At 43.8% G+C, this 22,593-nt stretch overlaps 1 protein-coding gene and 2 long non-coding RNA genes across 4 annotated transcripts in view; 1 reads left to right on the top strand and 2 right to left on the bottom strand.

The window, feature by feature from the left end:
- Positions 1–7,634, bottom strand: part of LOC146060339 (protein 4.1-like) — a 158,350-nt gene extending 150,716 nt beyond the window's left edge. Inside the window, exon 1 of one of the 2 annotated variants that reach the window (XM_083173448.1) lies at positions 7,517–7,634. The gene's annotated coding sequence lies outside the window, so the exon portion shown is untranslated. Of the gene's footprint in view, positions 1–7,172; positions 7,282–7,516 lie in introns of those variants that run through there. The other variant, XM_083173450.1, reaches the window with a different exon arrangement.
- Positions 7,635–20,368: 12,734 nt separating this feature from the next.
- On the bottom strand, positions 20,369–21,039 carry LOC146058936 (uncharacterized). The gene is made up of 3 exons (XR_014470050.1): positions 20,986–21,039; positions 20,730–20,819; positions 20,369–20,489 (listed from the first exon to the last, which is right to left on the bottom strand). It is a non-coding gene; the product is annotated as an uncharacterized LOC146058936 (long non-coding RNA).
- A 346-nt stretch (positions 21,040–21,385) lies between these two features.
- LOC146058935 (uncharacterized) lies at positions 21,386–22,056 on the top strand. The gene is made up of 3 exons (XR_014470049.1): positions 21,386–21,439; positions 21,606–21,695; positions 21,936–22,056. It is a non-coding gene; the product is annotated as an uncharacterized LOC146058935 (long non-coding RNA).
- The last annotated feature ends 537 nt before the right edge of the window (positions 22,057–22,593 follow it).

Genomic DNA, 22,593 nt, shown 5'->3' with positions numbered 1-22,593 from the left:
AAACACTGAAAGAGCAATCAGATAGGTACGTTGAGAACCAGGAAAGGGCTGTAACATTAAGACCTAGGGAGTGCAGTGTTTGTATGAGAAGAGTGTGATCAACAGTGTCAAACACAGCAGAGAGATTTAGAAGAATAAGTAGTGTGTAATGGCCTTTAGAGCTGTCTCAGTGGAGTGTTGGGAACGAAAGCCTGACTGAAGTGACTCTAATAGGGTGTGAGAGTTAAGAAAGTGTGTGAGGCAAGAGTAGACACATATCTCCAGTAGCTTGGAGAGGCAAGGGAGCTGAGAGATAGGATAGTAGTTAGAAAGAGAGTTAGGGTCAGAATTGTGTTTTTTTTTCCAGAATGGGAGTAATCACTGCATGTTTGAACAGAGAAGGAAAAGTACTAGTAGCAAGAGAGAGAGAGTGCAGATTTTAGTTAAGGTTGGGATAAGCACAGGAGTTGGAGTTTTAATAACTTCAGCAGGTATAGGATCGAGTGGAGAGGTTGTGGAGTAGGAGGATAAGAAGAGTGTGGATACTTCTTTTTCATTTGTGGGCTCAAATGAAGAGAAAGTACCAGAAACCAGAAGGTTCAGGTGGGGAAGAAAGTAGGTTAGAGGTTGTGGAGGAGCATACCATTTCATCTCGGATGTTATCAATCTTGTCCTTAAAATAAGTTCTTGTGCACTAATGGTAGCCGGTGGGGGGAGGAGGGGGTGGGTACAGAAGAGACTTAAATGTGTTAAAAAGTTACTTAGGGTTGGTGGCATGAGAAGAAATGAGAGATTGGAAGTACGTTTGTTTGGCAGTGTCCAAAGCATTATATGTGAGTGTCCAAACTTATATGTGAGGAAATCAGTCAGATTACAAGATTTACGCAATTGGCGTTCTACTTTACGTGACCGATTTCTTAGTTGTCTTATCTTGGAGTGCCACGGCTGACATCTAACCCTGCGTGGGGTGTAATGGGAAGCTGGAGCCACTTCATCAAGGGCTGTTCCAAGAGTCTGGTACAGGTGGGAAACAGCAGAGTCAGGAGAGGAAAGTATAGAAATTAGTGAGAGCTGTTGTTGCAGAGAGGTGGAAAGTTGTGGAAAATGAATAGCATTAGTATTTCTGCAGGTTTGAGTAAGCTTGCATGATTTCTATATCAGTGAGCTTGGGGTAATGGAGGAGAGCGAGAGGGTAATGAGATTGTGATCAGAAAGAGGGAAGGGAGTGTTAGTAAAATCAGAGACTGAGCACAGCCTGGTGAAAACAAGGTCAAGGAAGTGGCCCTTCCTCATGAGTAGAGGAGTCAGACCACTGTGAGAGGCTGAGAGGAGGTTAGAAGTTTCTAGAAGTGTCATCTCTTCTCCAAGTAAAAGATGCACAAGCACACAACTGTCCACATGATGTATAATAATACTTCATTCATCAGACCTGACCACCTTCTTCCATTGCTCCATAGTCCAGTTCCAGTTTAGATGCAAACATGCTATTTGTAGGCATTTTCAGTTGTGGACAAGGGTCAGCATGGGCATGAAGAATGGCTTGCAGCTACATAGGCCTATACACAACAAACAGCAATGCATTGTGTGTACTGACACCCTTCTATCATAGCCAGAATTAAAGTTTTAAGCAATTTGTTCTACAGCAGCTGATCTGTGGGTTAGGAACAAATGGCTTAGCCTTTACTCATGCACATCAATGAGCCCTGGGTGCCCATGACACCGTCAGCTGACTTTTATTGGCCCATTTTTGTAGATACTAACTACTGCATACTGGGAACATCCTAGAAGACCTACCGTTTTGAAGATGCTCTGACTTGTCAAAGATCCTTAAACTTGAGCATTTGTACAGCTCTGAACACATAAACTTCAAGAACCTACTGGTCATATACTGCAGGGCTGGGAAACCTTTGGCCCTGGCTGTTGTTGAACTACACATCCCAGCATGTTCTGCTACAGTTTTGTAATGTGGCCATGCTAAAACTTTTGCAGGGTAAACTGGGATGTGTAGTTCATCAATAACTGGAGGGCAGAGGGTTCCCCATACCTGATTTACTACCTAATCCCACCCCTTTACAGGTGCCATTGTAAATGAGTTAATCAACATTATTTACTTTACATGTCAGTGGATTTAATATTATGGCTGATCGGTGTAGCTTGAAGACATTGGTTATTGCTCAGGTTTGTGAAAGTGAAGGAAAATTGTAAATATAGTAATTGTACTATATTTTAGGGAAAAAAAACTTTAATATTAAACAGATGCAGTTTGCAATGTGACACATTTTGAAAATACATCCAAATGTTAAATTCTATAGATTCATGCACAAGAAACAATGAATATAAATAAATAAAACAAAAGAATACAAATTATATCTTCTAATGCGCATTGTACAGGTTGTGTTTAAAAAAAAATTAGTTAGTGATTAGTTAGTTCTCTCTCTCTCTCTCTCTCTCTCTCTCTCTCTCTCTCTCTCTCTCTCTCTCTCTCTCTCTCTCCTTTGATTAATACTCCCCTAAAACTGTACTGAAAAATAAAACATAAATGACAACAACTGCAGCAGTAATGCATATGACTTTACAAAATAAGGACCAAATAATTATTAATCAGTGTACAAGTAATTGATTTGACATACTTTTAATTTGTTTAGCAGTCTCTAGAAGATAATAGATAGAATCTGCTATCGGCAACATCTCTTCTTCAGTAGAACTCCAATCTAATGCTATGTACACACGGTGCAATTTGTCAAAATCGATAGCAAGTTAGTGTAAATCGCACCATGTTTGCCCACACCCAATCCTGATTTGATCCTGATGCGCAGCCCCAGAATCAAAAGTAGAAATAGACTGTGCAGCACAGTCTATTTCTACAATGTTGGAACGGGTGTGGATTGTTTGGTCTACAACAACTAGGTCGACATCACTAGGTTGACATGCAGCAAGGTCGACATGGGTCAAGGTCGACATGGGTCTAGGTCAACATGACATTATGTCGATGCAAGCATTAGGTCGACAGTCAAAAAGGTTGACATGGGGGTTTTCACTGTTTTTTTTGGACACAGTTTGAAGTGCACCGCATCCCCTCACAATGCTCGCGATGCTTCAGGCACGGTGCCTCACTATGCTTGACACACTATTTTATTCTCCCACCATGCCCTAGTGGATGGTACGGCATGAAATACCACCTGTCGGCACATGCCGGCTCAAAAACCAGTGAAAAACCCCATGTCGACCTTTGGACTGTCGACCTAGCCAATGTCGACCTTGCTGCATGTTGACCCAATGCTTGTCGACCTAGTTGTTGTAGACCTAATGACCGTATCCCTTTGGAACGAGGGCAATGCTGCTCAATCCCTTCCTCCCTGCCAGCAGATGCCGACACCTGACTGGATCGCACCATGTACACATCTTTAGCAAATTTACCCAATAGAATGAGAGAAAGTTGCTGACCACACAACGTACTGCCCCCCGCACACACACACACACACATCCCCCATTCACAGCAGAAAGTGATCAGGTGGCAGGCTCGGGGATGTTCGGGCGGCTCGGGAGGACTTTTTCGCCCAAACTCCCGAGTCCCCCAATGCCACGCCGAACATTCCCGAGCCTGCCGCCTGCTCACTGCATCTAAATGCATCAGGGGAGCTCTGGTGTACGATCACCGGAGGGGAAGGGGGAGCACACACTGGGGGGTGCCCCGGAGAGGTGCTGCGGCAGTGGTGCACAGCTGCAGGCACCACTGGCGCACACCTTCATATTGATGGTATGCCTGGAAATTTCCGGGACAGCCCGCTGAAGTGGTTCATTTAGCAATAACCTGGCTCAATGTACTTTGGGTCTTGGCACACTTCACTGTTCCCAATTAGAGTTAAAGTGGATTTTAAGTATGAAAAGGTAAAAAAAAAAAAAAATTCCCCCAGAATTTTCATGTGTCGTCCATTGACATGTTGACCATTTGACAATGTTTAACTATGTCGACCATATGACTATTGACCTATCATCCAGATCCTATTCCTGTTACATTTATTATTTTGCAGGACTGTATAAGCAATATAAAGCACAGCTAGGAACAGAACTGATTAGCTATTCATAATAATGTATATATAATATACCACAGGAATGCCTATACTCCACTGGCTCACAGAGCTAATGCTAAAACCAGTCACGTATGGGCCACACACACGGGGTCTAACCGATTCACTAGAACACTTAGAAATGAAGCACGGATTGTTCCATGTGTATGGCCCCGGCAGCACGACCGTGCATCGCTAGTGCCTGACTAGATTTAAATCTAGTCATGGCCAGTGTTCTCTCTCCAGAGAACACTGGTCATGACAAATCACTCAGAACACATCGCTGTGTGCGGAGCGATCTGAGCGACACTGAAGACTAGGCGCTCCTGGTGTGCAGGGCATAATAGTCACCAGGGAGATTAGGAGAGTGACTGAATCATAAAATATACATTACTACACCTTGCAGAGATTAAGACTTTGCTGCATGCTATGGAAATAAGTAAAGCTGTAACCATAAAAGTATCTGGTGCACGGATTACCTCAGAAATCCACTGATAGGACTTCCATAGTGCATAGGTAAATAATACCGCTTTTCCACCAAAATACCGGATCCGACCCGATATTTGGAACATGGTTACAATCTGGTTCAAATCCAGGATTTTCCCCATTTACACTGCGGGTGTCAACCTGGAATATTCCCGGGCCGGCACCGTTTACACTGCACACGGGTCCAGGGTGTGGCGCTTGGAAATGACATCATCTCCAAGCTCCGGGACAGCCAATTTCCACGCCGATACCGCAGCGCTGGGGGCAAGCCCAGCACCAAGGTAAACCTCCATACACCCCCTAGCCCCCCCGAGGTGAATGGATGCCGCTCACAGGCATCCATTCCCCTCCTCCCTGGCTCCGCTGCTGTCTGCACAGTACAGCAGACAGCAGCGGCTGTGTTCGCCCCCCCGCCCAGCCTCCATAATGACTGCAGGACGCTGCAGTCGGGAGGTTGGGCTCCCCTATTGGTGTAAATGGGAGCCGGGTCAAATGACCCAGCATATCCGTTTACACTGCCCTACCACCCTACCTCTGCCCCTTTTACAACGACGATTACCTTGGTCCACAAGGCAAAAACCCGTTTTTTTGCCTCGTTGTAAAAGGGGTATAAATAGTCAGTTTTCCTCTGTAAACTTCAGTCATGTCTGGAACACGTTATATTTACTTTATTATATTATTATAATGCTTCCCTGCAGTGCATTAATGGGTTCATATAAAAGGGTACTTGTTTCCTAGCACAGCGCCCACGATTTTCCTCTTATGCCATCGTTTTGATCGCATTGCATGCAACCCGATCGCATGCGATGCGATCAAAACGATTTTTTAATTGTACAGGCACCCTGATGGGTGATCACTATGTTAAATGCACCCCCATTGTTAACGCCACACCCACTTTGAACGCCAACCTGAAGCATGGCGAGCGCAGTGAGCCCACGAGGGGCGGCAGTACGCGTCCTCTGACCTTTTCATACCCCCACTGTCCACGTCTGCGTGGAGTTGATTTTATATAGTCCGAAGCCCAAGCGTGGCGAGTGCAGCGAGCCCCGCGAGGGGACGCGGATTACTTCACATGTATTCCGCGTCTCTTCGCAGGGCTCCCTGCGCTCGCCACGCTTCAGGTTGGCGTTGATAGTGGAGGTGGCGTTAACAATGGGGGTGCATTTAACATAGTAATCACCCATCGGGGTGCCTGTACAATTAAAAATCGCATCGCATGCCATTGTAATGGCATGCGATGGGACGCAATATTAAAATTGTACAGTGTGGCTCTTTGGACCCGAAAATCGGGTCCCATCGCATCCCTTAATTAGTGGTATGCGATGGCATACGATGGGCGCCGTGCTAGGAAACAAGCACCATATAAAGTAATTTCATTTCATCTTTATATAGTTAGTAACAGCATTGGAGGCACATGCAGACAAGAGGAATTACAAAGTGCACAGTCATGAAGGGACGCATAAGCACTAATATAAGTAATGAATTTCAACTTTGAATAAACAGCATAATAACAAATTTCCTGTAAATAGAATGGGAGATGGAGAATACATCATAGATAAAGAAGGGCTATAGAAATGTATTTAGAAAAGATAGAGGAGGAAATGTTTAAATATGAAAGGGTTGCCCAACAGACAATGTTTTTACTCACCACTATGCAAAACCACATTGACAAATTGGGCCAAATTGAACTTGTTTATTGTCTTATTTTCTGAGGGGAAGTTCCCTTTAGACTTTACCAGAGCTTATAAAATATCCAATAAATAATAAGGTTCACATATTTTGTGACTGACATTTGTTGGTGACACCCATGTGAACTAATATTTTGCACTAACTGCCCCTAACACCGTCAAGAAGGTGGGGCAGAGATATGAAGAAGAATGAGGTAGAAATTGTTAGGAAACAAACTAAAGATGAGATTAACTAGTTAAATAAGATCTGTGTTAGAAGTGGGTCACAGGAGGGATAATGATTAGTGAACACGGAAAAGACAGGAAAGGTATGTAAAGAGGAACAGAAGGGATAACAAGAAGAAACTGGATTTAAAAAGTAGTGAAAAGTACAAAGTGAATGTTATTAGATAGAATGGAGATCTATCATGCAAAGTGTATACTTTTGCAAATGGGTAGACAGAGGTACAGGACACAAGATAGTAAATTCATAGATGTGACTGTAATCTTCATTATAGGGAGTGCAGTGTAGCCTGCAGTGTGATATGTATAGGATTAACATATTTTCCTCCCATAAGTGGCTTTAATATCAAGAGAGAATTCTATGAATCCAATTGTACGATTACTCTCTCTCCTATTGGGGCAGGTGTGTCCTAATAAAGGATATGTTTAACCTTACTATATTTACACATCATAATAATAATAATAATAATAATAATAATGTACATTGAGTAGACTATTACTCAAATACAAGAGTGTTTTGGTGTTTAGTATATTGGTGCATAGCCCCGTCTCTCTCAGTTATTAATGTTCAAGCCTGTTACTCCTGAAACTAATATATCTCTTCTAAGATCTGGATTGGCGAGAATTACTGTACCTAACTGAAGAGCATAAAAACTAATTTTAACCACATGGACTAAAATCCCATGCGACTGTCTATGAAGCTACACAAATGATGCAAAAATGTAATTACCGCCACATATTTAGATACATCTCAGAAGAGCAAATATACTGTCGCTGTTATATCCACGTAGCTTTAGGAAGAGGGACACCGTGACACGGCTGCTGTAGTTCTCGGCCAGGCGCATATACTAACTGTACTAAATAGAGAGTGTGACCATGACATATACATTTGGAACTACAGTAGACATAACATACGTAAGGGAGGGGGAGTCCTACCGTGCTAACTGGGATCACCACGCAGCGCCGGTAATAAGTGTCTGTCCCAGGAAGTCTCCCCTAATTACTACAGCTACCCACCGCACACAGAAGCTCGCTGACCGGATCCCGCCCCTTCCCTATGGCAAAGGGACATACCTGCCTGACGTCATCCAGGTGCCTATAGAGTCACTGGAGGCTGCCAGCCCGGGCCCCTCACACCGCACAGTGACACCTTCCTAGAGTGACGTCATACTTCAGATACGCCCACTTCAGCTTTCCTTATCCCTCACTGGCTAAGGCTAGCAGGGGCTCGGCCGCTGCACCCACGCCCCCCAGGTGGGCGGGGCTATATGCAGCTCTTTGCTGCAGTGATAGGACTCGTTAACACTTTAGTTGCAGGTACAAAATCGCAGTGCCGTGTCTGTGCCCGCTGCGGTGTCGGTGGCCACTCCCCGGCGGCTGTACCAGTGATGCCAGGACAACCTTCCCTGCTGCAGCTGACATTTTCTCCATGATTGCTGTCAAAAAGTAGCTGAGTTGTGTGTGTGACAGCTTGGTAGGAGCTTCCCATACTCTATCCCCGGGTACCCCAATGAGTGACGTTTTTCTGGTCATGGTCATCCAGTAGGGGCACAGGTGTATTACTGTCACATACTAAAGACTGACGGATGACCTGGAAAACATGGGCCCTTATTCTGGTTCGTGCGGTACGGCCCGCGTGCGGCCGTACCGCCGATGTTTTCCGTCTGCACATGCGCAGAGGTCAATCTGCGCATGTGCAGGCGAATTCGCCGCACATAGCGTTAGTACGCCGCAAAGGGGGCGTATAGGGGCGTGAGGGGCTTCATGCCCTCATTTCCCTATGTATACGCCCCGCGTTTCATGGGCGTTCCCATGCAAACGCGGGGCGTACGCATGGTAATGAGGCCATGACGCAACTCATGGGGGCGGAAAGCTGACGTCGCCGGATGTCAGCTTTCAGCCCCCATACAAGCTACCACACGGACGATTGTCCGTGTGGTCTCAGCTTGCGGGAGCTGCCACGGCGTGCGGACCTGCCTTCGATGGTCGACGACCATCGAATGCAGGGGGCAGCTCCCACCATGGTGGAGGCGTACGCCTCCACCATTTTCATGCGGATCGGCAGCCGTCCGTGTACGGACGGCCGTGCCGATCCGTCTTGTAGGCGGGGATTCGTCTGGTGCGGTCGGAGCCGCATATGCGGCTCGACCGCACCAACCAGAATAAGGGCCATGATCTGTTTGGGGTCCTAAGGACCGAATATGAGAACCCTCTGGCTTATAGATTTTTTTCATAAATGCCATTCACATTTCTAATAAAAATATTTGTGTTGTGACATACTGCACACATAACACTTGGTCTTAAATAATATGCTCCACCAGTGGAGCATATTATTTAAGACCATCTTGAATAAACACTAAAATTCCTATACAAAAGGACCTTAGCGATTTAACATTAAAGGTGCGTACACACGGGGGGAGATATATTGCTAGCAATATATTGCTTGCAATATATTGCTGAGCAATATATTGCTCAGTGTCTCTTTTTCAACAAGCGACCAGAGATGGTCGCTGTTGAAAACGAACCTCTGCTGGGGGTGCCGCAGAGGTAATTAGCTGGTCGCAGGAGCAAGCTCCTGCGACCAGCGATTACAATGGGGCAGAAAACGGGAGCGCGCACCCGGAGATTTATCGCCGGGGCACACTCCCAATCACTGGCAATATGGTCGCCTGCGACCATATTCCCAGCGATTATAGCACCTATCTCTCCCGTGTGTACACAGCATTAGGGGTGATTTAATTAATGTAATTGATTTCTCACAGGTGCAAGGAAGTGTGGCTATATGCCCAGAGCCAGTGTAAGCCTCTTAGCACCCTAAGTAAAACCTTAACTAAAGGCGGCCGTCCACTAGTGCGCATGTAATTTTCCTGTGATTGTGTTGTGACGCGTTTTCCCGTGCACCTCGCATCGCAGTTTTAGATTTTATGCGCTGCCATGAATATTCATCGCAGCCTGTAGCCCTGGCTAGGATCGCATAAGAAACATTTAATACGAAAGGACCGTATGCAATGTATAATATGCAATCCTCCCACTCGGCAGCTGCCGGGTGAGTTGGTGGGTATTACATGCAAGGTACCGCATGCAATACCTTGCCCTAGTGGTAACCAACATGGGTTTGTGAAAAATCGTTCATGCCAAACTAATTTACTAGGATTCGATGAGGTTAGCAAAAACCTTGATAATGGAAACGCTGTAGATGTGGTCTTCCTAGATTTTGCTAAAGCTTTTGATACAGTACCACACAAGAGGTTGATAAATAAAATGGAGGACATGGGATTAGGGGCAAATATCTGTGGATGGGTAGGGAACTGGCTGTGTAATAGAGAACAAAGAGTGGTCGTGAACAGCGCCGTATATAATATTATACCAGTACTAAGTGGAGTGCCACAGGGTTCGGTTCTAGGGCCCATTTTATTTAACATTTTTATTAACGATATTGGGATGGGGTTACTCAGCAATGTATCCATCCTTGCGGACGATAAAAAACTGAGCAGAGTTATTAAATCATCAGAAGATGTCACCATGCTTCAAAATGATCTTGACAATCTAGATGAGTGGGCAAAAAAGTGGAAGATGAGGTTCAATGTGGACAAATGCAAGGTCATGCACCTTGGGAGACATAACCAGTGTGCTAGTTATAACCTAAGCGGGGATGAATTGGGTAATTCAGTACTCGAAAAAGATCTAGGAGTCCAAATAGACAACAAACTATGGTGTAGTGCTCAATGTAATATAGCAACAAAAAAGGCCAACAAAATTCTAGCAAGGAATAAAAAGGGCATGGAAACTAGGGACAAAAAAGTAAATATGCCACTGCACAAAGCATTGGTTAGACCTCACGTTAAATATGGAGTACAATTCTGGGCCCCACACTATAAAAAGGACATCATAGAATTTGAAAAAAATCCAATAACGAGCTACAAAGCTTATTAGGGGAATGGAGGATTTAACCTGTGAGGAGAGATTAAGCAATTTTGGACTATTTACACTAGAGAGGAGACATTTAAGGGGGGACATGCTCATCATGTACATATAGATCAGGGGCCAATATAAGGAACTGTCAAACACCCTTTTTTCGGCTAGAAAGGGATCTAGGACGCAAGGGCACAAGTTTAGATTAGAAGAAAAAAGATTTTGTTCATCAGTCAAACTTTGGAACTCTCTTCCTGGAGAAGTGGTGTCGGCAGACACAATACATATGTTTAAAATAAGGTTGGATAAACATTTATTGGTTAAAAACATCCATGGGAACAAATAAGAAACATAGGGGTTATTCTAGTTCACTCTTTCTGACAAAATCCTTCTTAGATGGACAAAACCATGTGCACTGCAGGTGGGGCAGATGTTACTTGTGCAGAGAGAATTAGATTTTAGTGGGGTTTTACTTCAAAGTGAGATCTATATTGCAGTGTAAAAATAAAGCAGCCAGTATTTACCCTGCACAGAAACAAAATAACTCACCCAAATCTAATTCTATCTGCACATTTTACATCTGCCCCCTGCAGTGCACATGGTTTTGTCCATTTAAGAAGGATTTTGTCAGAAAGAGTGAACTAGAATAAGGCCCATTATCTTTCTTTAAAATATCAGAACATACTATACAACAAGGGACAAGCTATTATAAACCTAGGTTGAACTAGATCAGCGGTGGGCAACAGGCGGCCCGCGGGCCGGGTGCGGCCCGCGAGACGCTCAGGTCTGGCCCGCTGCACTGACTTCTGTCACTATGACAAGCGGCCGACTAGCTGAGCCGCTTGTCATTTAACGGGCAGCCGCAGGGCTAAAAGTGCGGTACTGAAAGACTGCGCCCGCCGCGCACAGAGTTACTGGGAGTTTGGGAGTGACGCGGCAGCCACCTCCCCGCTATTGGTTGATGCAGCCGCCGCGTGACCGTGTCCATTCCCACACTCCCAGTTATGCTGCTGGGGCGGGCGCAGTGAAGTCGGGTTTTGCCAGGTTGTGCATGACGCGGCTGACGGCTATGCATGCAGGCATCTCCAGCAATGCCAGGAGGCTTCCCCTCTCTCAGCACCTGAAAAATAAAAAAAGTAAGGAGCTAACAGCAAATTATTCTATGTGCATATGATATATATAAATATATAGGTATATATGTATAGGTGTATATATATATATATATATATATATATATATATATATGTATATATATATGTATAGGTATACATACATACATATATATATATATGTATAGGTGTATATATATATATATATATATATATATATGTATGTATATGTATACATACATACATACATACACACACACACACACACACACACACACACACACACACACACACATATATATATGTGTCTGTATATATACCTATACATATATATACACCTATACATTATATATATATATATATTTCTGGTGGCCTGGCACTCTCCCTTTCTGGTCTCCAACCCTGGTGCCCATCCAAAATGGCGATGGATAGGCAGTGAATGAAGGAGGCACTCAGATGAAAAAAGTGTCAGTTTTTCTACCCACAATATAAAACCTGTTGAAAAATCCTTCATTCACTACACATATATAATATCCTGGCTCCTCTTGCTCCACGGCCCTTAAAAATTAGTGAGCAGCTGCCAGTTGGGCCTACATTATTTTATATATATATTTTAAGTTGTGTAGGTAGGGGCCCCACTTTGCGTGTGTGTGTGTACGTACATGTACGGCCCTCGAATATTTACTGGAAGGGTTAAGCGGCCCCCCAGCCAAAATAGTTGCCCACCCCTGAACTAGATGGATGCAAGTCTTTATTCAGCCTCACCTACTATGTAACTATGTAACTATGTGGATTGGGGCCTTCACTGCCCACCAAACAACACACACTGCCACCAATACCTACTTTACAGCCCTGAAAATGTTGAGGTGGTCAGTGGTGGATTTCCCACCATGCAGGTTAGGCAAGTGCCTAGGTGTCACACAGATGCTAAGGTGCATTACAGTCTGCTCACTTGCATGAGTCCTGCTAGGTGAATCTTTTTTTATTTTTTTTTTATTTTGCAAATGGTGATGGAGGAGGCTGCAATCGTCATTTAATTCTGGTGGTGGAGGGGAAGTGAGGTGGGTGCTGCTTTGGCAGTCGGGAGGCCTCAATATGAAAAGGGACTGTAACATGGTTAGGGTCAGCTTATATTGTGCCTAAGGACGGTCCGACCAAGTGATCCGCTGTGCCGCATAGCGCCTGCACGCATGTGTTTTGCGGTGTGGCCACAGCTGTCAGGTCTTACTGTAGCATGCTGTCCTAGGACCGGAAGACGGGACCACTGCATTTCAATATGAACACATACATTTCAATGTACAGTATGCAGGGCATAAAGTGGTCATGCAGAGGTGGGGGAACTCATTTCTGTAGGCTACCTAATCCCCTCCGCTACTCCCATTAGACAGAGACAGGGCCAGAGATAGGGTTTTTGGCATCCACCTGCAAACTAGAATGGTTTTCTGTGAGAATTACTGTTCAGAGCCAATGTGGAGGTTAAAATGTTCCACCTCACCATTAGAGGTGGTGGAACTCAGTTCCACCAGTTCCCCCTCACTTTAACCCATGACAGTATGTGTTCACACAGTGCAGGTGCTACATGAAATGTGGTCTGGAGGGGGCGGATCGTGTTCTGCAGGATCTAGCCACTCCACTGTGTGTGGCCACACACAGCCTCCTTGCGGCGATACAGTCTCGCTGAACAGTATCCAGTGCGATGTGTGGCCGCAGCCTTATCTCTATTTGTATTATTTACTTTGGTTCAGCTCTGGCCCAACTTATATTTATCGGGTGTACCCCTAGATCAGGGCTGGGCAACACCGGCCCTCCAGATGTTAATGAACTACACATCCCAGGATGCTTTGCATTAGTTTTGCTATGTAGAAAAAGGATAAGGACATGCAGTTTGCACTATCATGTACTTTCAGGGGGCGCAGTGGTGTGCAGCACAATAATAAACACTATTTTTTATATCAATATAAAAAATGTATTTAAAACAATAAAAAACACAATAATAATAATACATATATGTGCACTTCAGAGATTTTTCATTGCAATTGCATAACAGAAATACATGACATACAACATTTAACACACAGAGGCTTTTTCAGGCATATTTGGCTGGTATGAGGCTGGATGAATTGAAAGTCATTAGAGGCATCAATTAATTACTTTGTTTTAAGCAAGGCTTTATATTTACCAGTCCCGCACAATTGTGAGAGATGAATCTCAAAGGTGTTGTGTCCAGCTCAAAACGTGTTTCTCCGCCTTGTTATCAGCGGCTTCCTCAGTTGTCAACTGAGGAAGCCGCTGATAACAAGGCGGAGAAACGCGTTTTGTTGTTGACCACTGATTACCTGATCCAGATACCGCAATTCATCGCTGCTACTACAAGCCAGAGCAGCCGCTGTACATATTGGTGTTGCAGAGCTCTCATCATTTCTCCATACTCAGCAGGAGAGCACCTCTAATTATGTAGAGGAAACAGTGTATCCAAGAATATGGACACTAATTGAGCTGGACACAACACCTTTGAGATTCGTCTCTCACAATTGTGCGGGACTGGTAAATATAAAGCCTTGCTTAAAAATAAAGTAATTAATTGATGCCTCTAATGACTTTCAATTCATCCAGCCTCATACCAGCCAAATATGCCTGAAAAAGCCTCTGTGTGTTAAATGTTGTATGTCATGTATGTCTGTTATGCAATTGCAATGAAAAATCTCTGAAGTCCACATATATGTATTATTATTATTGTGTTTTTTATTGTTTTAAATAAATGTTTTATATTGATATAAAAAAGTGTTTATTATTGTGCTGCACACCACTGCACCCCCTGAAAGTACATGATAGTCCAAACTGCATGTCCTTATCCTTTTTCTGTTCTGCCTGAGTTACACAAACTCTGACAGGGGGCAGCAACAGTGTGCAATAGTGTGATCCTTCAAGCACATAAAAACCAGCGCTTCTATTTAGCCCTTTGGGCTTCCCCTCTTTGAGTTTTGCTATGTGACCATGCTGAAACTGATGCAAGGCATGCTGGGATGTGTAGTTCATCAACATCTGGAGGGCCAGTGTTGCCCAGCCCTGCCCTAGATGTTTTTTTTTTTTACAATAAATGCTTGTCCAATCTTATTTTAAATGTATTTATTGAGCTTCTGACACCACCTCTTCTGGAAGAGGAGTTCCATACTTTTAAGGCCCCCATACACTATGTGATTTTGGGCCGATTCCATGCGATTTCGGCACTCATTTGACATGTTATTTTAAAGATGTAATAGCCACCGTTGCCCGCCCGCTGAGTGACAGCTTGAGGATTATCACTGCTGCCCGCCCCACTGTCACCGGCATCCCCCGCTGCACCCAGAGACGCTGCTGCCAGCAAGCTGCACAGTGAGAGCACGGTGATTATCACCGCCGCCCGCCCCACTGTCACCGCCACCCCCCGCGGCACCCAGAGATGCTGCTGCCAGCCCCCACTGCCGCCGCTGCTCACCGCCCGGCAGCTCCCTGGTTTATTTTATATTTGATAAATCTTATGCGATTTATCATATGTAAAAAATGGCACATCAAGTGCCACATTGTATGTGAGCTTCCCGGGGAGCTGCCGGGCGTCTCGCAGGAGAATTGGGTCCGACTTGTCCCTAGGACAAGTCGGCCTAATGTTTGGGGGCCTTTACTGTTCTAACCATAAAAATGCTTTTCTTTCTAAGGGTACGAAATCTTTTCTCCCCTCAGTGTGAGTGCATGTTCTTGTGCCCTAGATGTAAATAGGGTGTCAGTTCAATATATTGCCCCCTGATATATTTGTGCGTGTTAAGCATGTCTCCCCTTAAACGTCTCGCTTCCAGTGTAAACATTCCTAATTTGGCTAATCTGTTCTCATAGACTCCATCCTTTTTATTAGCTTGGTTTCTTTCCCCTGGACTTTTTCCAGTTCTATAATGTCCTTTATGTAGTGCGGAGCCCAGAATCGCACTCCAAATTATAGATGAGGTCTAACCGGTTCCTTGTACAGTGGTATAATTGCACTGATGTCCCTAGCTTTCATGACTCTTTTTATACAGTCCAGTATCTTGTTGGTCTTATTGGCTGTGCCATGGCACTGAGTGCTGCACCCCAACTTGTGAATTTGCACTCTTCGGTCCTTTTCCAGTTCTGATATACCAAATTCTACCACATTTAGTTTGCAGTTAGCATACTGGTTATGTTTCCCAAGGTGCATAACTTTACATTTATCAACATTGAACATTGAACCTCATTTTCCAATTCTATGCCCACTCATCTAGTTTCTTTAAGTCCTTCTGTAGTGTGGATACATTCTTGTCCATTCTAATTACCTTACCCAGTTTTGAGTCATCTGCAAAGATGGATAAGTTGCTGAGTATTCTCTTCTCTATAATATTAATGAATATATTGATTAGAAGAGGCCCTAGCCCTAACCCTGTGGTACGTTACTTAGGACAGGTATCCAACCTGAACATGCACTTTACATTCATTATCTGTTCTCTATCCTGCAGCCAGTTTCTTACCCGGCTACATATTTTTACCCCTAGTCCCAAATCCTCCATTTAATTGATCAAGCTGTGGCACGGTATCAAAGGCCTTTGCAAAATCCAGGTACATCCAGGGCTGGCCCTACCATTATGCAAAGTAGGCAGCTGAATAAGGCGCAAGAGTAATCAGGGCGCTGACAAAGTCTTCCACATTGCCGTCAGCCCTGAATACTCTGGCGCCTCACTCAGCTGCAGCTCGCTGTAACGAGTCCACAGCATGGCCCAGGTAGAGCTGCAACCAGTAGCACAGCTCCTCCACCTCCCAAAAGTAAAATCAGGATATTGGGTCAAAAAAGCCGTATCAAGGGGGGCTGTCTAAGCTGCTGATGCGGTGCTGCAGATGTGGGATGCAGCGTTTTCTTAGAGTAGCCCAGAAAATGCAGACATGTCCGGGCCAGGCCTGCGGTGGCTGTACGTGACTTCACATGCAGCCACTGCAACCTAAAACATGGCTGGCCTGCACCTGACTTATATAGCAGTAGCAAAAGTACATTACAGACAAATTAGACAAAATAAACTTTAAATTAAAAAAAAACTTTTATTTGGCACTTGGGATGTATAACTTATGGACACACAGCATCTAATATGCACAGTAAATATTTATGGCTGATAAATTGAAATGATAAAAAATAAATAAATGAGTACTACTCATGATCGCTCTGTGTCTCATCAACGTTTATTACCTTTTTATTTCTGATCTTAAAGTACAGGCGTATGTAAACGGGAAATACACCCCTATGTCAACATATTTTGTACATAGAGAACTTTGAAGTGCTGCTACTGCTCCTGTAGATCACACATCACTCACAGCTCACCCCACCCTTCTGCTCCTGGAAAGAGTTATCTGTACATACACCCGACACCAATATAGCTGACTCATGTTCTGGGTTCTGACTGTAATGCTTAACCCTATCGTTCACTATTCTGTCCTGCCCTTATAGACTAATCCTCATGATGATTACTGTATAGTCAGAAAATGCCAGAACATGTAACATGCCAGATGGATGCTACTCACTTATAACAGCTATGTATGTATATTTATTCCACACTTGGGCTGGTTTAACTGTTCTCATTATCCAGATCAGAGATTAGTATCCTATTACCGCCTGTATTCAAATTCAACAAGAAGAACCCATAGTCTGTTTGCAATAATTATGGATAGACAGATGCACTTCTAAACCAGTGACACGAGGCAGAGGATTACTTGTATTCAGGGGCGTAACTACCATAGGTGCAGGGGGTGCAGCTGCTATGGGGCCCAGAGCTGAAGGGGGCCCATCTTTGCTGTCAAACTAATATGTTTTGCATACATTTATCACCATCAGTTGCTTAACAGGGGGCCCTTACAAACTTTTGCTATGGGGCCTACGAATATCTAGTTACGCCTCTGCTTGTATTACTCTAGTATTCTAAAAAGTTTGGAATATAAAGACATTATATTATAAATATATTCTTTTGTTATTTTAGTCATATTTATAATAAAAAGGTCTATGACAATGAGGCTCTGCCTCCATTCTACCATTTCAGCATATCTCTGCATAAACTCACCAAATTCCCAGTGGTATATACTGCTGCACCTTTGTATAATGCCCACATAAACCTTTTGGCTCATACAATGGGGGTAAATCTGGCTCTGGTCAGTGGCTTCTCAAAATAACCACTTCACGTTAACATATACATTATTATTTAAATATGGGATAATTTGCACTTTACCGCAAACACACCTGAAACTCCCATGAAAGCAAAAGTACAAAAGATTCAATAAGGTATAAAATACGATAACATTTTTTTTATTTTATGTAGTGTATGATTAATTATGTCTAAGCATTGCATTTTAAATAAAACTTGGTTAATTATATTTACATGGTTTCTGTTTTTTAATCTGTCATTAAATTAACTTAAAAGAGAGAAATAGCGCCATCTAGAGAGAAAGAGGAAGGGGGAAAGAGAGGGTGTGAGACTTATAGGAGCCCATTTATCATTCAATATTTGCGGCTGGTGTTTTCGGGGGTTTGATGCAAATGTTAAAGTATCACACAAATGTATGTAGGAGGGGCTGCAGCAGGAATCTCTGGTTCTTGATGTGATCCCTCCTGCATCGCTGCCGGCCGCATCCCCCATAGGTTTCTATGGGAAATGTAAAGCTGCCCAATGTATCAGCTTCAGGCAGCAGCGCTTCGCATCCCTGAGCCACACCTTTCTGAGATGGCAAAAGTCCGCTTTAGCCTATGGGCTATGGACCGCACTGCTGCAGGGACAGTGCAGTCAGCGTGGTTGGCAGGGGGTCAGCGCTAACCGTGCATGCACAGACCCCCCGGTTTCCGGTTCAGCACATTGCTGGATTCTTTCGGAGTCCTGTCCCTGCGCATGGGGGATGATACATCCTGCCGATAGGATCGCATTTTACAATGTGATCCTGGGCAGTAATATTCGGTACTTATGTATTAGCCGGGCGCCCACTAAGCAAATCACTGCTCTCTGGCCTTGGGCGGTGCGATGAGATAGCATCACCTTTCATATAGTGTGGCGAGCGCAGCGTGCCACCGAGCCCGAAGCGTATTATGTTACATGTATTCCGTGCCCGCTCGCCACGCTTCGGGCTCGGTGGCTCGCTGCACTTGCTACACTATATAGCCGACGTGGATAGTGGGGGGTATGAAAAGGTCGGGAGGACGCGTTCCGCCGCCGCTCGCCACACTTCGGGGTGGTGTGGATAGTGGGGGGGGTGCCTAAATCCCATTGTATGTCATACAAGTGTATAGTACATTAAATGGCATCGCACTCTATAAAATTGCATTAAATCGCATGCGATTTTGCGGGAGGTGCATGCGATCGCATGAGATATTCCTACCCAGATCGCATTGTAAATGCGATCCTTGAGAAATGGGCTCCTTAGAGAGTGGGAGGTAAGAAGCTTGGGAAAAAGGTGGGGAGGAGAATAAGGAGATAAAAATGGTGGGCAGCACGGGAGAGATAGTGCTCCCCAGCTGCGCTATATATCACCTACACTGCGTCCTGGGCAGCATCCTGTCATCTGCCAAGACTCTGCAGAGCCAACAATCCCATTGTGTACTCCATGCTGTCATTTTCCAGTCCTGCAGCCAGAGCCAAACTGTGCCACATTCACCATGCCGGTATTTCCTGCCTGTGCAGAACATTGGCACCGCCATGACAGTTCCAGGCAGCTGATCACCTGAGACCCTATAAGAACTCCCTTTGTCTCCAACTTCAATCAACTGTCACCTAGGGGAATATAGCCACACTGCTATTTGCCTGTGCTTTGTTGTCTGTTCCTGCTACAATGAGCTCCATTACCTCCTGTGAGTGTGTACTGGGAAGGAAAGGGTTTGGGAACCGCACAAGGTTCTGCCCACCAAGTGTGAATTGGGTCAAGGGGGACCCCTTTCACCACTCAGGTGGGGTTCGGCCTGAGTCACCTAGTACCAACTTCCTTAGACGTTAGGTCCCTTTGCACTTTCCCTTCTCCTCATTTTTGCTCCTGTGAGTGTGCTAAGACAGAGTGCAGTTTCCATCCCAAGCACTTTCTGGCTTCTTGGCATTCCTTGAAGGACTGTTCTGCAGCATCCCAGAGTTCCCATTGCCTCGCTGGTAACCAAATCCCAGTGATCCTGAAAACCTGCACAGCGGTGTCCCTGCAGCCTCCATTACTACGCTGGTAACCAATCCAAAAGATCCTGAGATCCTGCACTGTGGTGTACCCACAGCATCCATTACTATGCTGGTAACCAAATTTCAGTGATCCTGAAAACCTTCACTGCGGTGTCCCCACAGCCTCCATTGCTTTACTGGAATTAAATAACAGGGATTCTTAAAACATATGCTGCAGTGTCCCTGCAGTCTCCATTGCCTTTCTAGTATCAAACCCTAGTGGTCCTGAAGACCCTGCACTGCAGTGTCCCCGCAGTCTCCTTTACCTCATTGATATTATACCTGCAGCGTCCCTGCAGCTCCATTGCTTCGATGGCTCAAGTCCCATTGTTCCTGAGTACCTATACTGCTGAGTCCCAGCTGTTTCCATTTCTTCATTAGTACCAAGTCCAGAGAACCAGTTATCCTTCCTCCAGAGGATCCCTGCTAACAGGGGGTGTGGGAAGGGCCTGATTAAGGGTTACAGCTGCCCTAGGCTAATACAGAAGTTGCATCCCCGCACACCCATACCTACCCCCCACCACTTTTTACATATACAACGGGCTATTATATATATATATATATATATATATATATGGACAGCAATTGAAAGTTGGCGCCCCTTATTCAGACCTTTAATGATTGAGTCTGTGTAGCCTTTTAACAGATTTCAGAATAATCAAAGTAAAGTCCAAAATTCATATAAATTTATTAAAATGTCTCTTGTTCAATGTGACTGTGGTACTTGTTTCAGACCATAAAAAGTTCAATGGTAAAATTCACAACAATAAATAGACGATCCCAACGCGTTTCGTCCCTACATGGGACTTCATCAGGGGTTCGCTATGAACATAAAAAATACACATAGTTTTTAAATATGACAATTCATACATCCATTTGTTTAAAAATAACATAGTATACGGACTTTACTTTTATAGGATCTATTATACTAACATTTAGTTGGCTAAATTAATCTAAGTGCATCGATTGATGGTCTGGTACATAACGGAAAGATGGAAGAACAGGTGATAGGAAGTTGAAAGAAAAAGGGGTTTTCATGAGGGTTGTGGATAAAAGACATACCAAAAAGCATAGATACAATTTCCACAAATTTTCTTGAATAGGATGAAGCTTCGACAAGATGTTAATGTACTAAGTCCTTTCCCAATGTGCCTGGTGGAAAAAAATGTACCATTTTATAAATATCTTTCTGATAGTTCAGAATGTACTTTACGTAAGAATAGGGAATTTCTAAAAGGAAGGACTCTTGACAAATGTTTTATCAATTCTATTCGGGTGATTACACCATTCACAATCGATAGTCCAAAAAGGCACTTACGTTTTGAAGTTTTTAGACCTTGTCGCAAGATTTCAATCTGTGCGGAGGGCTTTTTAGTCCATATATAAATGAAATAGCTGTGGGCATATATACAAATTAGAATATACCGGGCATGGAATTATAAACGGACCCCCCCTTTCAGGAGCTGTGGTTCATTATTATACTGAAACTATTACCTTAGGATTTGGAGGATCTTGAATACTTTTTTTGCTAATCCGTCAAAAAATATTTTTTGACGGATTAGCAAAAAAAGTATTCAAGATCCTCCAAATCCTAAGGTAATAGTTTCAGTATAATAATGAACCACAGCTCCTGAAAGGGGGGGTCCGTTTATAATTCCATGCCCGGTATATTCTAATTTGTATATATGCCCACAGCTATTTCATTTATATATGGACTAAAAAGCCCTCCGCACAGATTGAAATCTTGCGACAAGGTCTAAAAACTTCAAAACGTAAGTGCCTTTTTGGACTATCGATTGTGAATGGTGTAATCACCCGAATAGAATTGATAAAACATTTGTCAAGAGTCCTTCCTTTTAGAAATTCCCTATTCTTACGTAAAGTACATTCTGAACTATCAGAAAGATATTTATAAAATGGTACATTTTTTTCCACCAGGCACATTGGGAAAGGACTTAGTACATTAACATCTTGTCGAAGCTTCATCCTATTCAAGAAAATTTGTGGAAATTGTATCTATGCTTTTTGGTATGTCTTTTATCCACAACCCTCATGAAAACCCCTTTTTCTTTCAACTTCCTATCACCTGTTCTTCCATCTTTCCGTTATGTACCAGACCATCAATCGATGCACTTAGATTAATTTAGCCAACTAAATGTTAGTATAATAGATCCTATAAAAGTAAAGTCCGTATACTATGTTATTTTTAAACAAATGGATGTATGAATTGTCATATTTAAAAACTATGTGTATTTTTTATGTTCATAGCGAACCCCTGATGAAGTCCCATGTAGGGACGAAACGCGTTGGGATCGTCTATTTATTGTTGTGAATTTTACCATTGAACTTTTTATGGTCTGAAACAAGTACCACAGTCACATTGAACAAGAGACATTTTAATAAATTTATATAAATTTTGGACTTTACTTTGATTATTCTGAAATCTGTTAAAAGGCTACACAGACTCAATCATTAAAGGTCTGAATAAGGGGCGCCAACTTTCAATTGCTGTCCACATTTTCCTTGTCCCCATCCAACAGGGGTCTTTGTAAGTCCGGCAGCCCAAACATAGTAATACAGAATAAGTGGCGCGAAACAAGAGTCTGTTCTCCATATATATATATATATATACAATATTGGCCAAATTTAATAGGGTGTGAGAAAAAAGAAAGTGAGAGATTTTGGGAGAGTTTTCCCATTTTTAAAGCAGCAATCAATTGCATGGCAAAATCAACCTGGTTTTTCCATGTGGTGGTTTGCCGTGTGGTAGGAACCGCAGTGTGTGAAATAGCCGAAAGGTGCCGGCCGCGGAGTCTCTTCCTCAAAGGCGCCAGTCACTTAGTGTCCTCTTCAAAGGCACCAGACGCTGGGTCTCCTCAAAAGCACCAGACACTGCGTCTCGTCCTAAAAGGTGCCAGGTCCCCTC

The sequence above is a fragment of the Crinia signifera genome, chromosome 2 (genome assembly GCF_055691185.1).
Source record: "Crinia signifera chromosome 2, ASM5569118v1, whole genome shotgun sequence".
In the NCBI taxonomy this organism is placed as follows: domain Eukaryota; kingdom Metazoa; phylum Chordata; class Amphibia; order Anura; family Myobatrachidae; genus Crinia; species Crinia signifera.
The sequence above is the reverse complement of the archived record's forward strand: the minus strand, read 5'-3'. Positions and strand labels throughout refer to the sequence as shown.